This window comes from Zalophus californianus, chromosome 7 (assembly GCF_009762305.2).
Source record: "Zalophus californianus isolate mZalCal1 chromosome 7, mZalCal1.pri.v2, whole genome shotgun sequence".
NCBI classification, from domain to species: Eukaryota; Metazoa; Chordata; class Mammalia; order Carnivora; family Otariidae; genus Zalophus; species Zalophus californianus.
In genome coordinates, this window is record NC_045601.1 from 66,308,696 (window position 1) to 66,323,434 (window position 14,739).

The 14,739-nt window shown below is 34.3% G+C and overlaps 1 protein-coding gene across 5 annotated transcripts in view; it reads left to right on the forward strand.

The window, feature by feature from the left end:
• EPHA7 (EPH receptor A7) overlaps nucleotides 1-14,739 on the forward strand; it is a 166,963-nt gene that overhangs the window by 61,579 nt on the left and 90,645 nt on the right. The gene's annotated exons all lie outside the window — the stretch shown is intronic.

The following is a 14,739-nucleotide window of genomic DNA, read 5'->3' on the forward strand; positions in this document are numbered from 1 at the left end:
TGAAAATATTGGACAAAATGAGACATAGGCTAATTCTTGCAGTTTTACTTTTTTGTGTGGTATGCACTTATGATCAAAATCTACATGATCATTAGGAATGATGAAGGAGTTGAGTACACTGTTTCACATCACTTTAGCCAATATTTTACCACATAGAATGTGATATTTGTAATATATGGCAAGTCTGTGTTAAAATTTGCATGAGGGAATTTTAAGTTCATCAGTAGTAGATTTGTGATTGTATTACTGTTCATAATATTAGAGCACGTACTTGGCAGATCTCCTGAGGATTTCAAAAGAAATGAATTAGGAAATAATAACCATGATGATTGTGAACTTGTAACTTAGCCTAAAAGCAGTTTTCATTTACTTTCTTCTTGGCATTTAAGGTGCCCTACTCAGTCATTCTTTATTATGGTATGTTTTGGAAAATATCAATTGGAATGGAAGTTTCAGAAATTGGAGACTGTCTAGATCTTCAGAAAAATCTTATTACTGAAAGAAGGTTCAGAAATTGAGGGCTTTCTCAAACTCTTGCTGCTGAAAGAAGATGTTATGTAGTAGATGTAGCCAAGTGCCATGTCATCATCATTAATAAAATGGGACCTGCACTGGAGTACTGAGTTGGGTGAGCATCATAATAAGAAGCTTATAACAAAGTCTTCTTGATCTTTGGCTGGCTGTCAGAAACCAGTATTATCCCAAATTTCTGGACATAGATGAATCTATTCTTCACTTCTATGCCAATTTTAACAAAATATTACCTATTTAAATTGTATCTGTAGAATGAAAACTATTCATATGGTCTCACACTTACCATTTTGAACAGATTAGTGGTTTCTTATTCTAAAGGTTGCATTTTGATGTTTATTTGAAAAGCTATTGCAAATCAGATCTCCTGTGTAAAGGCAGAAATCTGGAGGGAAAATAACCTAGAAAATTTTAAATTTTCAAAAATTGGACAAAAGAAACAACCAATTTAACTGATTTGGTTTGATTAATTGTATTTACCCTGATCCTCTTTACTATTCTCTTAAAATCATTTTACCAGATATTTTTGCTTGTGTTGCTTTATATTGAAATTTGTCACCATAACTTTCCTGTTGAGTGGGTTCAAAACATTTTAGGATCATGATTGTGATACTATAGCTGTCTTTGGAACCATTAATAGAAACTCTTAGGTCTACTGAGCTAGCGTAGTTCTTTTATCTCTGCTGATATCAAGCATAGAAGGGACATTTTTATTTACTTTTGAATATGACCCAAAGATACTGAACTAATGCCACAAATAGAGTTCACCAAAAGGCTGCTTTGGGGATCTGTTTTTTTGCTCCTTAAATGTCTGTTGTTTAATTTTTTAGGTTAATACTGCATGGGCTAAGTAGGTCATAGATTTTCCCCATGAATTCTTGAATCAAATATCCCACAGTAGTTAGGTAAAGTGGCTTTGAGTGGCTGATTCTCTTCTGGTTAAGAGCAAACTAGGTTTGTTTGTTTGTTTGTTTGGAGGGGAAAGGTGATTTAAATGTACAAAATTAGATTGTAATGATTGCAGAGCTCTGTACATATAATAAAGAAAATATTGAATTGTACACTGAAAATGAGTAAATTTTATGGTATGTAAATTATACCTCAATAAAGCTATTAAAAATTTTAAAAAGAATAAATATAAGAAAGTTAAAAAGCAATGTTTATATTTTTATATTAAAATATTAATTCACACCTGCCTAGTCTCTATTGCATCTCAAATGCTAAAACCCCGTGAATTTAAAGTTAGATTTTTTTTTTTCTTTTACTTTCAAAAAGAAATGCATCTAAATAAGACAGCGATCTGTGGTAATTGTAGAAGTTTGTAGAACTTTTCCTTTATTTTTTTAAGGGTTTTATTTATTTGTTTGAGAGAGAGAATGCAGGCGCAAGCTCAAGGGAGCACAAGCAGGTGTGGGGCGGTGTGGAGAGGCAAAGGCAGAGGGAGAAGACTCCCTGCTGAGCAGGGAGCCCCAATGCAGGGCAGTTTTCCTTTATTTTTTAACAGAGGAAATTTAGAATATATTAGTGACTGTTCTATTGAATGTGTATACCCAGTCCCCGTTGCTCCCCATCACATGTATTTTTGCTCTTTCTAAAGGAGGAATGATTTGAAATTTTGCCCATGTTCATTACTATCCATGGAAACCTGCAATGATCCTTGAAATTCTCATTCTCTATTAACTAAACAGCATCACCTCCCACCTAGTTTATGCTACAATCATTTCAATGATGAGTTTAAATCTGGATCTCTGGACAGTTATCCCCCTCATCAGCAATCCACCAGTGCCTACTATAAAAAGATTTATTAGGAGAATCTGCATGTGTCTGGATAAGAATAGAGTGAAGATGGAAAATTATCAGCCTGTGTTTGAAAGGTAGTGTGTAGACTTTGTAGTTTCTTTTCTATTAAGTTTGGAGTCTGGAGCACAAGACCCCTTTCCCCACCAGTGTTTGTACAAATGTAAGTACATTGAAGACCCTTTATGCTTTGTTCAGGGTAGGAGTAAGGTTTTTGTGTTGAACGACCCATGATCCAGCCCCTCCCCTGCCACTTAGGAGTTACGTGCTCTTTGCTGGATCACTAAAGTTCTACATGACTAAAGTGGAGATAAAATGTTGGATGAGAGATATTAGAAAAAACTTTAAAACTCTTTAGTGTCATAAAATATTATTGTAGTGAGTAGCAAAATGAATGCTGAGTTAATCCTCTCTTTGTATAACTCTTTGTGAAGGCAAAAAACTGTAAAATCTTTATCTTTCACAGTGTGGGGGGAAATTAATGGGGGCTTGGAATTGGCAATTATCTTTTATAACATTGGAGGGGGGAGGAGATTAATTTTGTTTTGCTTGTGCAAAATGTGACTATTATCTAGTCACAAGTTATCTTAAGACTGAGATTCTACTTTAAACCAATAATTAACTTTAAGGTGAAAAGTGTATAGAGAATAATATGTGATATTCATATTTCAATAATTTTTGTATTTATTTATCCGGAACATATGACCTACAGAAACTGGCTTATTTTATATATATATATATATAATATATATATATATATATATATACTTTTCATTGTTGTTTTATTTTGTTAGGAATGATATCGCCTATTTAAGAGTGAAGTTACACATATCAAACATATGTATGTCGGAGGTATTTTAAAAATATATAAGTGAGGGGGAAAGCACATGCATTTTATTTATGACATTATGATCCTAACTCTTCCTTACATTGGAAGGTTCTCTTGAACAAAAGTGATCTTAATAATTACATACGTGTTCTTAAGACCTATTTAAATGCTATTTTTTATAACAATTATAATATTAACTCAACCAACTATATTGAGTAGTGTGAATCAAACACTGTTGAGGATGCTGAGGATAGGAAGGTAAAGTTTGGGCCTACCCTAATGAGGAGCCCATATCGTAGGAGATAAATTTACTTACACATCTAATACGAGGGAGCACTTGAATATAATGTGATGCATGTTGTAGACCATTAGGAACAAAATACAGAAACTCCAAGAAGGAGAGATCCATTCTATCTGTGGGAAAAAGGAGGTTCTCACAGAAAAGATACCAGTCAATGCAGAACATTGGAATGGATTTGATTTTGCCAGGAGGACGAGTGAATCATATTGTAGGCCCTCAAGAGGACCTCCCCCATTAAAACATTGTAAGTGCCACTACATTCCTACTCCAGATTAAGTGCATTAACACAAAAATGGTCTGCAGAAGTATGAAAGTTCCTAAAAACAGGTCACCCTAAAATTATTATCTCTTTTTATAGTACCTCAATTCACTGTGGGATCACTTAAACAATTAGACAATTTTTAAAGCATATAAAATTACAGTATGTGGTCTTACCCCCGAAGAGACTTAAGGGATTCAGCAAATATTCTTCAGGTCAGTGATTATGTTATGTTCATCTGTACCTTTACCGTGTAACAGTTCTTTCTGTATGCAAGCTGTACAATGAATGTTGTGCAATTAATTCCAATGATGAAACTAGTCATACACAAGAAAAGTTAAATGATTTTACAAGAGTGGAAACATTGAGACATGAATGGAAAAGCACAGGATTTGATATTCAATGATATAATTACTTAATTTTAGATAAGTTATTTCAGCTCTTTGAACTTGAATTTTCTCCTGAAATGGTATCATGCTACTTGACTCCTTATATTATAAAAATTGCGCTTTTAGCTTAATACCAGTTACATTTATTAGAAAAGTATGTTATAGTACTATAACAATTATAATAGTAGAAATAATAGAGTCACTAGTGACTGAACTCTTACTATGTTCTTGGTATTTTTTCAATGTAAAATGTACATGAGAAGAGTGTCAAGGTGTGCCTGGGTGGCTCAGTCGGTTGGGCATCTGACTTCGGCTCAGGTCATAATCCCAGAGTCCTGGGATCGAGCCCCACATTGGGCTCTGTTCAGCTGGGAGCCTGCTTCTCCCTCTGCCTGCCACTCCCCCTGCTTGTGCTCTTTCTCTCTCTCTGTCAAATAAATAAACAAAATCTTTAAAAAAAAAAAGTGTGTCAAAATTGAATAGTTTAACTTCTTTGAACTCATTAGCCCTCCTAAGTAAAGGAGAGGTTTGGGACAGAAGACCTCTAAGAGCCCATCTTATGCCCATAGTTAAATGGACAGTTATAGTACAATACAAACTATACATTGTGCAGTGCGTTATTGGTTGGAATTGTGGAGTAATTTATAGCTGAGTAATACGTGTACAGATACTATAATTTTAATGGGATTGATAATTGTTAGAATGCTGTAGAAAACATTGGGTAGGAATTAAAGATGATAACTATAACTTCTTGAAAGAGGGTATAATTTACCAAGTTGGGCTCTCCAGGAAGCAGACACTTAGATGGGTATTAGGACATGTACTTGGGATCAGTGCCATAGGAAGAGAAAGGAAGGGAGCAAGATGGAGCAGAGGGGAAGCTGACCTGTGGTGCAATCTCGTTGGAATCCTCAGCCAACTCCATGGGGAGTTCTGCACCTGTAAGCGACCTCCATATTGCCCAGAGCTGAAGAAAGAGTGTCAGGCTTTCATACCTCTGCGCTGTCCAGACATGGGTTCAGGAAGGAGCCTAGAAGGGAGCAAGGTGTCAATTTTCAGACAAGGAAATTCTAAAGGGGGGCAGGGAGCTGAGGTCTGCTTTTTTAGCAGCCATCTTGGCAGCTGAGCAAATAAATTCTTCAGTCCTTCACTGACGAGAATGCAGGCAGCCCCTCACAACATCCCAGATTATTGCAGTCAAGTACACTGCTTACCTAGAATTATTCAGTGTTATGTAATCTTATCATGAACTACTGTATTTTAAGAATTTCCCTGTATAATCCTTTACATGGGAATTTGCTGATTGATTCAATGGTCTGGTGATAAATTACTCTTCAATGAAAAAGGGACCTACTAAGAAGTGTTATTTCTGGAGGATATTAATAACAAATAAAAATCTCTTGGAGAGAATGTTGGTTACTGTAGCATGTGCCTTCTGGCTATGATTTTAATGCCCGTTTATAAGAAACTTCAAAAGTACCTCTGCATATCTTAATTTGACTAATTTCTCTTGATCTTATTTCTCTGTCAAAATTAACATTTGCTTCACTGTTATTTTTATTTAGATTTGTAATGTTTATAGTGTCCCAAATGAAATATAACCATAGTGTTACATGATATAACATCATACATAAATAAAGTTACACAAAAAGGAGATAGTAACAAAAGTCATTTCCTGTATTAGTCAGAAATATCTTCACTCACATTTATTAGTGTGATTCAACTGTGACTATTTTTCTCATAAATTAACTCAGATCATCTCTTTTCAATGATTTAAAAGGGTAGGCCATCAAGTTATGTGTCCTGTAAGTAAGATAAATTATTCCTATTTAAATTTATACATTTTGATATTTCTTTGGAATTTATAAACGATTTATATTTTAAGGGAACAAGATGTTAAGAAAATATATTTTCTTGTTTGAGAGCATTTACTGATTATATTGAGTAATAAGAAACACAGCAATCTCCATAAAGCGAAATGAGATAAATGCAAAAAAAAAAAAAAAAAGAAAGAAATCCACCTCCACTACCAGCAAAAAAAACATTTTGTAGAAATAGTGTTAGTTTTATTAAAACATATGTGCATAAACACACATGTACGCTACAACTAAGATTCCTTTAACAGTAAGCAATTCAAAATACGCATTGCTGTTATGTTTCTAGTTATTTTATAAACCTGATGTATCTGAAAGGCAGAACAGGATTCAGTCATGCTAGTTTATGCCATAGGGCATGATATTTTAGAAATTTATACATATAGTTTGTTTAACAAGAGTCTTAGACTATGTTAGTGAAATTTAATTATTTAAAGTTTAAGTATTTTTGACACCATTAATTTAAAAATAAACATGTAGATACATTTACAGTTTTTCTTTAGTGGCTATCAGCAATTAAAACATATGTAAAGGAAGATCTTTTTGGATACTATTTTAATAAAATTGGCAATGATGTTGGCATTGATACTGACAACTAAGACTTAATGAGTACTTAGTATATGCTGACCACTTTACATGTAAAGACCCAGATGCCTACACAGTATCTTCACATCCCAAACTTACAATGAAAATTTGGTAGAAAATTACATCTTACAGTAAATATCTCATGGCTTTTCTTAAAACATTTGTGACATATTATTTGTGAAATGTCTTCTTTCCCATTAGACTTCACAGGGTAAGCAAACAGTGACATCGTTCGTCTTATTCTCTAGCCTCTGTAACCAGATGGGCCCAGGGTACATGCTTAGTAAATTTGTTGAATTAAATACATAAATTCTTTGTATATCATAATATGAAAAGAGACTTTCTAAGATTATCAAGATTAATATAAAGGGTTAGTTTTATTTACATTACGCAGTAAATATAATTTCAAGTATAAAAATTTTGTGATGTGGTCTTGAAACTATAGATATATTTAGAATCTTAAAATGAGTTTTTACTATAACTTGGTATTTAAGCAGAGATTTAGAACAAAAGTTTAAAGGAGTTTTATTTCAGAATATTAAGCTACAAATTACCTTTATATTTGAAAACTTTTACAATTCTTCATATTTTGAAAATCTGTTGAAAATAAAATTATTTTTTTCTTTTAATATAACATTGAATGGCAGGGCACCTGGGTGGCTCAGTTGGTTGGGCATCCGGCTCTTGATCTCAGCTCAGGTCTTGATCTCAGGGTTGTGAGTTCAAACCCAATGTTGGGCTCCGCACCCAGCTTAAAATATATCTATATATATTTTTCATAATGTATTTTATTGTATTTTTTAAAAGATTTTATTTATTTATTAGAGAGAGAGAGAGAATGAGCGATAGCACAAGAGGGAAGAGGGTCAGAGGGAGAAGCAGATCCCCTGCTGAGCAGGGAGCCCGATGTGGGACTCGATCCCGGGACTCCAAGATCATGACCTGAGCCGAAGGCAGTCGCTTAACCAACTGAGCCACCCAGGCGCCCTCATAATGTATTTTAATATTTTTTCCTTTTTGTAGTTTTGTGACTTGTTAAAACTATATCACATAGCTATTCTATGAATTTTCTCAATTAAAATATATGTAAGGAAATATCCCTAAACAACCTGTGTTCTCAACCCCACATCTTCACCTTCATGTGACCTCCATGTTTTCTAGTTCCAGAGTCTATGTGAGTTGCCACATCCACCCTTTTCTGATTTTATAAATATTTGTAATGAACTATTTTGCTTATGTTGAGGTTAGGTTGAGGTTATTAACAAGTTGATCTGCAGGCTCTTGAATGCTAGGACTCTGTAAACATTTGAAAGAACCCTAGGACAAGGTGTTTTAAGTAGCTTTTCATATTTTCAATTTAATATATCTTAATCTTTTCTTAAGTTCTTTGATCTCAGCTTTGCTATTTTGTGGATAATTATATTTAAAGATCTGAGAAGAAAGAGTTAATTTGTGTAATAACTCAGTTATAACATTGCTATGGATTGAATTGTGTCCTCCTCTAAATTCATATGTTGAAACCCTGACCCCCAGGGTGACTGTATTTGAAGACAGGGACTATAGGGAGGTAATTAAGTTTAAATGAGATCATGAGGTTGGGGCCCTGATCCTGATAGGCTTAGTGTCCTTACAAGAAGAGACACTAGAGAGCTTGCTTTTTCCCCATGCACATTTACTGAGGAAAGACCCTGTGAGGACACAATGAGAAGGTGGCCATCTGCAAGCCAGGAAGAGTGGTTTTATCAGAATGTGAATCCTGCTGGACCTTGATCTGGGACTTCCAGCTTCCAGAATTATAATAAATTTCTGGTTTTTCAAGGCACCCAGTCTGTGGTGTTAAAGCATTCTGAATGGGCTAATACAAATATCCATCCCTGAGATAATTTAGTTACATCCTATTATGTTGAAAGAATTTATTTTCCATATGCATAGGACAGGCATAGACACTTTTGTGGGTGGGGCAAGTGGTGGAAGTTGAAGGAATTTCATGCATTTCTATGATTTCTCCCCCTCAAAAATGTACTAAACTTATTTAGTGCAATGCGTTGGTAAGTGCCAGAAAGACCAATAGTAATATTTTGCTTTTGACATCCAAGGCAGTTTTTTTTTTTTTAAACAGAGCCAATTTATTATCTCATAAATTATAGAAGGTGCTACTTTGATGGTAGCAGAACATTCTATATAAAGTAAGTTATGTGGTTTGTCTCTGAATTTTCAAGCTTGAGCAAGTTTGTCAAATTCTTGACAATGTTAAACTAGCAATTTCCACATGATTAAGAAATGAATGCTGTTTTAGGATTTTCTAGTGAAAAAGTTCTTGTGACTGTATTTTGGAGAATTAAATTTGTAACTTGTTAAATTTAAGCTTCCTCTAAAAAGGCTCTTCAAAAAAATATATGACTGCCCATTAGGATCATTGTCCTGGAATAGTAGATAATGATGAAATTATGTAAAGTAATTCTCATTATATGTTTTGCCCTTAATAGGAGGTCCTTCATTTTGCTACTGTTAAGTTTATTGAGTGGAGATTGTAGTGAATTGAAAATGCATTCACTAGAGTAGTATTTATAAAGAAATAGCTACTTTAGTTTTAAAGTCAAGAAGTTTGTTCGAGTGAGATATAGAAAATTTGTTTTAATTGAAATGTGACTAACAAGACCACCTACTCTTCAATTTTAGCAGGAAATAATACAAAAAGCAAGTTAACACCAGAGACTTAAATAAAATATGCAAGAATTTTTCAGAGTACAAACCCAGGTCGATATATGTTGAATTCAGTCTCTTTTTTCTGGAAGTTTTACACAATTATAAATAATAAAAGAACAAAATACATGTATGTAGGAGGATAACTATGCTAAGAATATAAATTAACACATTTGTAAAAGATTGTCAATATAAATTGAATCAGGAAGTGATTTCTGCTTGATTCTTTGTTGATCAAAACTGGTTACCTGATTTACTTGGTGCTGTTGTTCCATGGTACAAAAAGGTTTTCATTTGTGGGTTGTTTGCTTAGTTCATACAGAGCAAACTATCACAATCATTTCCCCGAAGTATTATTAAAGGAATAGCATTGTGAAGACAGACACAGTTTCAGAAAAAAATCATTTAAGGGCGCCTGGGTGGCACAGTTGGTTAAGCGACTGCCTTCGGCTCAGGTCATGATCCTGGAGTCCCGGGATCGAGTCCCACATCGGGCTCCCTGCTCAGCAGGAAGTCTGCTTCTCCCTCTGACCCTTTCCCCTCTCATGCTCTCTCTCTATCTCATTCTCTCTCTCAAATAAATAAATAAAATCTTTAAAAAAAAAAGAAAAAATCATTTAAGAGCAAGAAATCAATAAGCTGCATTTTAGAGAATGAAAAACCATTGGATGGTAATTTCATACATTATTCATATGTAGATGAATACACATAATGTGAATTGGTGATGAGGAGGAGGAGGAGGATTATGATGATGATAAAAATTTGATGATGAAACTAATATAATGTTGTATGTCAATTATACCTCAATTAAAAAAACTCATAAATTTGATGGGCGCCTGGGTGGCTCAGTTGGTTAAGCAACTGCCTTTGGCTCAGGTCATGATCCTGGAGTCCCGGGATCGAGTCCCACATCGGGCTCCCTGCTGAGCAGGGAGTCTGCTTCTCCCTCTGACCCTCTCTCCTCTCATGCTCTCTCTCTCACTCTCTCTCTCTCTCAAATAAATAAAATATTAAAAAAAACTCATAAATTTGAAGTACATATTTTGGTTCCTCTCAATTCCATTTCCTCCATTCTGCCACACCCAACCATACATACCATTTTAAGCCCTTGGATAAGCAGAGGGACTTAGCTTTGACAAAGGTAAAAGATAGTTCTTAAATTGACAAGCGTTTAGTTGTTGTTCTATTTTTGGTACCAGTGTTAAGAGAAAGTAAATGTTGATTATTTTATTCCTTGCTTCATTGGTGATGAATCGAACCAAATTTGATTCAGACAAGCAATTTGGTGGAATGATGCAGAGCCATCCACAAAAACATCTGTACTAATCATCCAATGCAGTAAATTAGAGCTACAAGCAAAAGACATTGATCCAAGAGGATCATTAACAGTTTTAACCAAATGATCTAAGTAATAGGGTAAAGGAAAGAACACTATCAAGGTCTTCCTTTTCAGATGTGTCGATTACCACTGCCGAAGCCTGTTGGTACTTGTGTCGATCCCGGCTGCTTTATGACTTCAGCTCCTTTATACTATAGTAAGCAAGAAACAAGGATCAGTTAAGAGGGAAAATCTAGGAAAAATTACCCAAATTTCTTGCATTTCATTTACAAAGAGGTTTGTCACATAGGGAGAGATAATTGCTTTAACCAAACAAAATTAATCAGGGAGAAGGCAGAGTAGATGAGGTATGTTGTCTGACCAAGTACAGGGCAGAGATGTACTTGCAGTCCAGTAGCTGCTTGGCTTGTTTAAGACACAAGCACTAGAAAAGATCTGTGAAAAATAATTATCATAGCTTAAACACACACAGTTCTTAATTATCCATAGCATGTTGACATCAGATAATTAGTGTCCCAATTTTTAATAATATTTGATCATTAACTTAAGCATATAGAAAGATGCAGGGCATTGTCTGAGCATAGCATTCATAATGACAGTCATATATGGTAATAAAATGCAGAGACACTGGCTAAGCCATATCGTTATTGTGCAGTTTATTCAAATGTTACTAATACCCTTAAACATAACAACTTTAGGTCCTGTGACATCACATGTGATGTGATGTATTTATGTGTATAGGCATGTATATAGACAGTTTTAACTCTATGTACTTTTTAACCTTATATGTTTTATAAACACATATATTTTCCTAGGAGAATAGGCGTTGAAATGGTAGAGGAGCCTAAATGTTACAGATTTGGGAATCATGAATCTATAGATGACAAGTTAATGAATAGCCTTTTGGGGGGAGGAAGAGGTAGAGCTATAATTCAAAAGTTTGAGAGAGGAGTTTTGAGAATACCAACAGGAGCTGACAGAATATTAAAACAATATGATGAAGACCAAAAAGGAGTATCCAGGCCAGTTGGATAGGTGGGCTGTCATAGTAACCAAAGGAAGGGATATTTTCCAAGTCAGTTAATCATAGAATCAAATGCCACAGGAGGTCAATAGCATGAAGATGGAAGAAAGTCTATTGGATTTGACAATTTCAAGCCATGAGAAAAAATTCTGATAGACAACTTGGAGTAGAAAATGTCATAATCATATTTGTCATGGTTGAGAACAAAGCATAACGCCATGGCATATGTGGTGTAAGTGCACAATGTTGGCTGAATTGAAATGTAATAGATTACTTTTTATGCTGATTTCATACAACATTTATCAGACTGTTAAAAACTCTAAGATAGATTATGAGTCTGAATTTTGTTTGGAAAAAAAATACTGCCTTTGTTCTTTTCTAATACATTATCATAACCTTGTTTTCTCCTTGTTTTGACATCTCATCCTATTTTTGCACATCTCTGACATCACTACGAACCCAGATTTAGCCTCACATAAATTTCATTGTTGAGAACCTGGTAATCTCAGTAGAGGTCATAAAAGGAAAGATGTTAATTCCATAAAGATAAACTATGGATTTATACATCATCTCCTCTAATATCTTTATTATCATTCTTAATTTGAAATATTGTTGTAAAATCAAGCGATCTCATAAAGACTATGTCTGTTAATATATAATATATATATGGTTATATTTATAGTTGCATTTTATGTTATGCTTCTGTTTTCACATATCTTTCTCTTCCTAGTTTCTTTTCTTTCTCCCAGACATTTTAAAATATGCCCCCTATCATGTACTCACCTATAGAAAAGTTGGAGACCCTCCTAAAAGTTTGGAAACATTATTCATGCTATCTTCAGTCAGTATGTTAATACTGAGACTTTATCTTTTATTTTTAACATTTCCTTTATCTTTTTTTTAAAGATTTTATTTATTTATTTGAGAGAGAGAATGAGAGATGGAGAGCACGAGAAGGAAGAGGGTCAGAGGGAGAAGCGGACTCCCTGCTGAGTAGGGAGCCCGATGTGGGACTTGATCCCCGGACTCCAGGATCATGACACGAGCCAAAGGCAGTTGCTTAACCAACTGAGCCACCCAGGTGCCCCATTTCCTTTATCTTTAAAAATGACATAAACAAAGAAGAGAAAGCCATAATGCTACTTCAACCAACCTTAGATATTAATATGATTTGTAAGTTACTTCTGGTGCACCTGCTGCATTAAATACTAGTGTTATGTTTGAAAAAATACTAACTGACCTTCTTTAGATTGCTGTCTGACTACTTTGATGTTTCATTATTTTCTTCAATCCAGGGATGAAATGGATGAATGGAACTTAATTATAGTGTCCTGGTGACTCTTTTTTCAGACCATTTTTCTGGACAAGGATCAGCTAATCTGACAAATCATGAACAGTTTACTTTATAGTTTGGCTGGGATTAAGTTACTTACTGGAACCTACAGGGAACATAAAAAGCACTGTCTTCTGATAAAATATCTTGGGTGTTTGCCATGCCTGTTTTCAATTTTAATCAGTAACCTTTAGGAATGGAGAACTATAAACAGATATTTCTTTGACAGATGTACTTTTTATACATTTACCTAGAGCACTTCGAACACAAGCAGACTCTGTGTATCAAAATTACATATCTAAAATCTTATTGTGTATTTGCTTATGAATTTTCTTCTGAGTTTTGACCATGTGGGAGAGGTGCTATGTAAAGTTTATTTTTATTGAAACCAATTTTAGAAATATTACTTTATTATAATTAGGTTAGAGTATTTGCGATGAGCCTCTTAATTGCCTAGAGGTAATAGTGCAAAATCAGTTTTTATTATTTTGATTATCTTTTAATTTGAAGGATTTTTTATGTGATATTGGAATGAATGGATTCTTGAGGGTAATTTCAACTCAAATTTTGTCTTTTTTCAAGTTTAAATAAAATACAAAGTGGGAATTTTTTGAAGGTGTGTAGTAATAAATCAGTATCTACATTGTTATTAAAGACTTCCATAGAACAAAGAGTTTTCAAGTTTTATGCTATTATGTTTTTTCTAACAGTGATTGTCCTCTTTTGTGAATTTCATATGCCATCTACTAGATGACATAGTAATCTGTTCAGCATTACGTTTATTCTTGCAGACAAGAAAACTGTTACACGTTTTCTTTATACAGGTCCATAAAAGCAAGATATATTCATTAGTTAGAGCAAGAAAATGAGTAACATATAAAGCCATATTTTCCAGTAACTATCATTTAATTGGACATTTTGTTTCATCTGTCTTCTCTTAGGTGTATAATAAACACATCTAAAAGAACTCAAGGTAGAAATTAGATTTAGTGTCCCTCTGGGTAACTGAAATTACCCTGCTGTTGTTATAAAACACTGTTTTTTATTGTTCTTAGACTGTAAATAAATGTATTGACAGTAAAGAATTAACAGCACATCCAGAAAGACTTTATTTAATAATGATGATGTAAAATACTTCTTATGCCATTCAGTTTATCTAATTTATAACTCTGGTTGATTACCCCAGCATGCCTTTCATCTGTAAGAATTGCGCCCTGGGGACTAGTCAACTTATTAATTCATCTTTGTTCTTTTATGGTTGCAATCCCCATTATAGTATGAACATAGTCTCTTCTAAAAGCTGCCAGCCAACTGGTTCCAGTCTAGCTGACCTTTTGTTTGTAACTGTGATCCTAATGGTTTTTCTATTGGCTTCTGTTTCTAATAGGTTACATTACAATCTACATTTTTTGCTTCATGGTGTCATGATGAGGATAGGACAGCAAGAGTGAATTCCACACCGGCAATTACAGAGTTTCATAAAGAGGAAAGACCTGCTTCAAGTTAACCTGTAGTCTTTTTTAAAATGCCTTTTGATTTATCTGTCACCTGATCCATCAGCAATGAATAATTTTCATGGAAGGTGCACTTTAATTACATTCCCATTTGACTTGCATTATCAAGCCCTATCTAGGTAATTAATCTCACCAAGTATCCAATTTCGGCCTTTATTGCGGCAGGCAGGCCTCCTGAATTATGTGTGCTTGAATGGGTCTTGGGTCTTTTTAACCAGGCAGACCCTGAAAAAGATCTGGGGCCTTCCAAATCCTGGAACT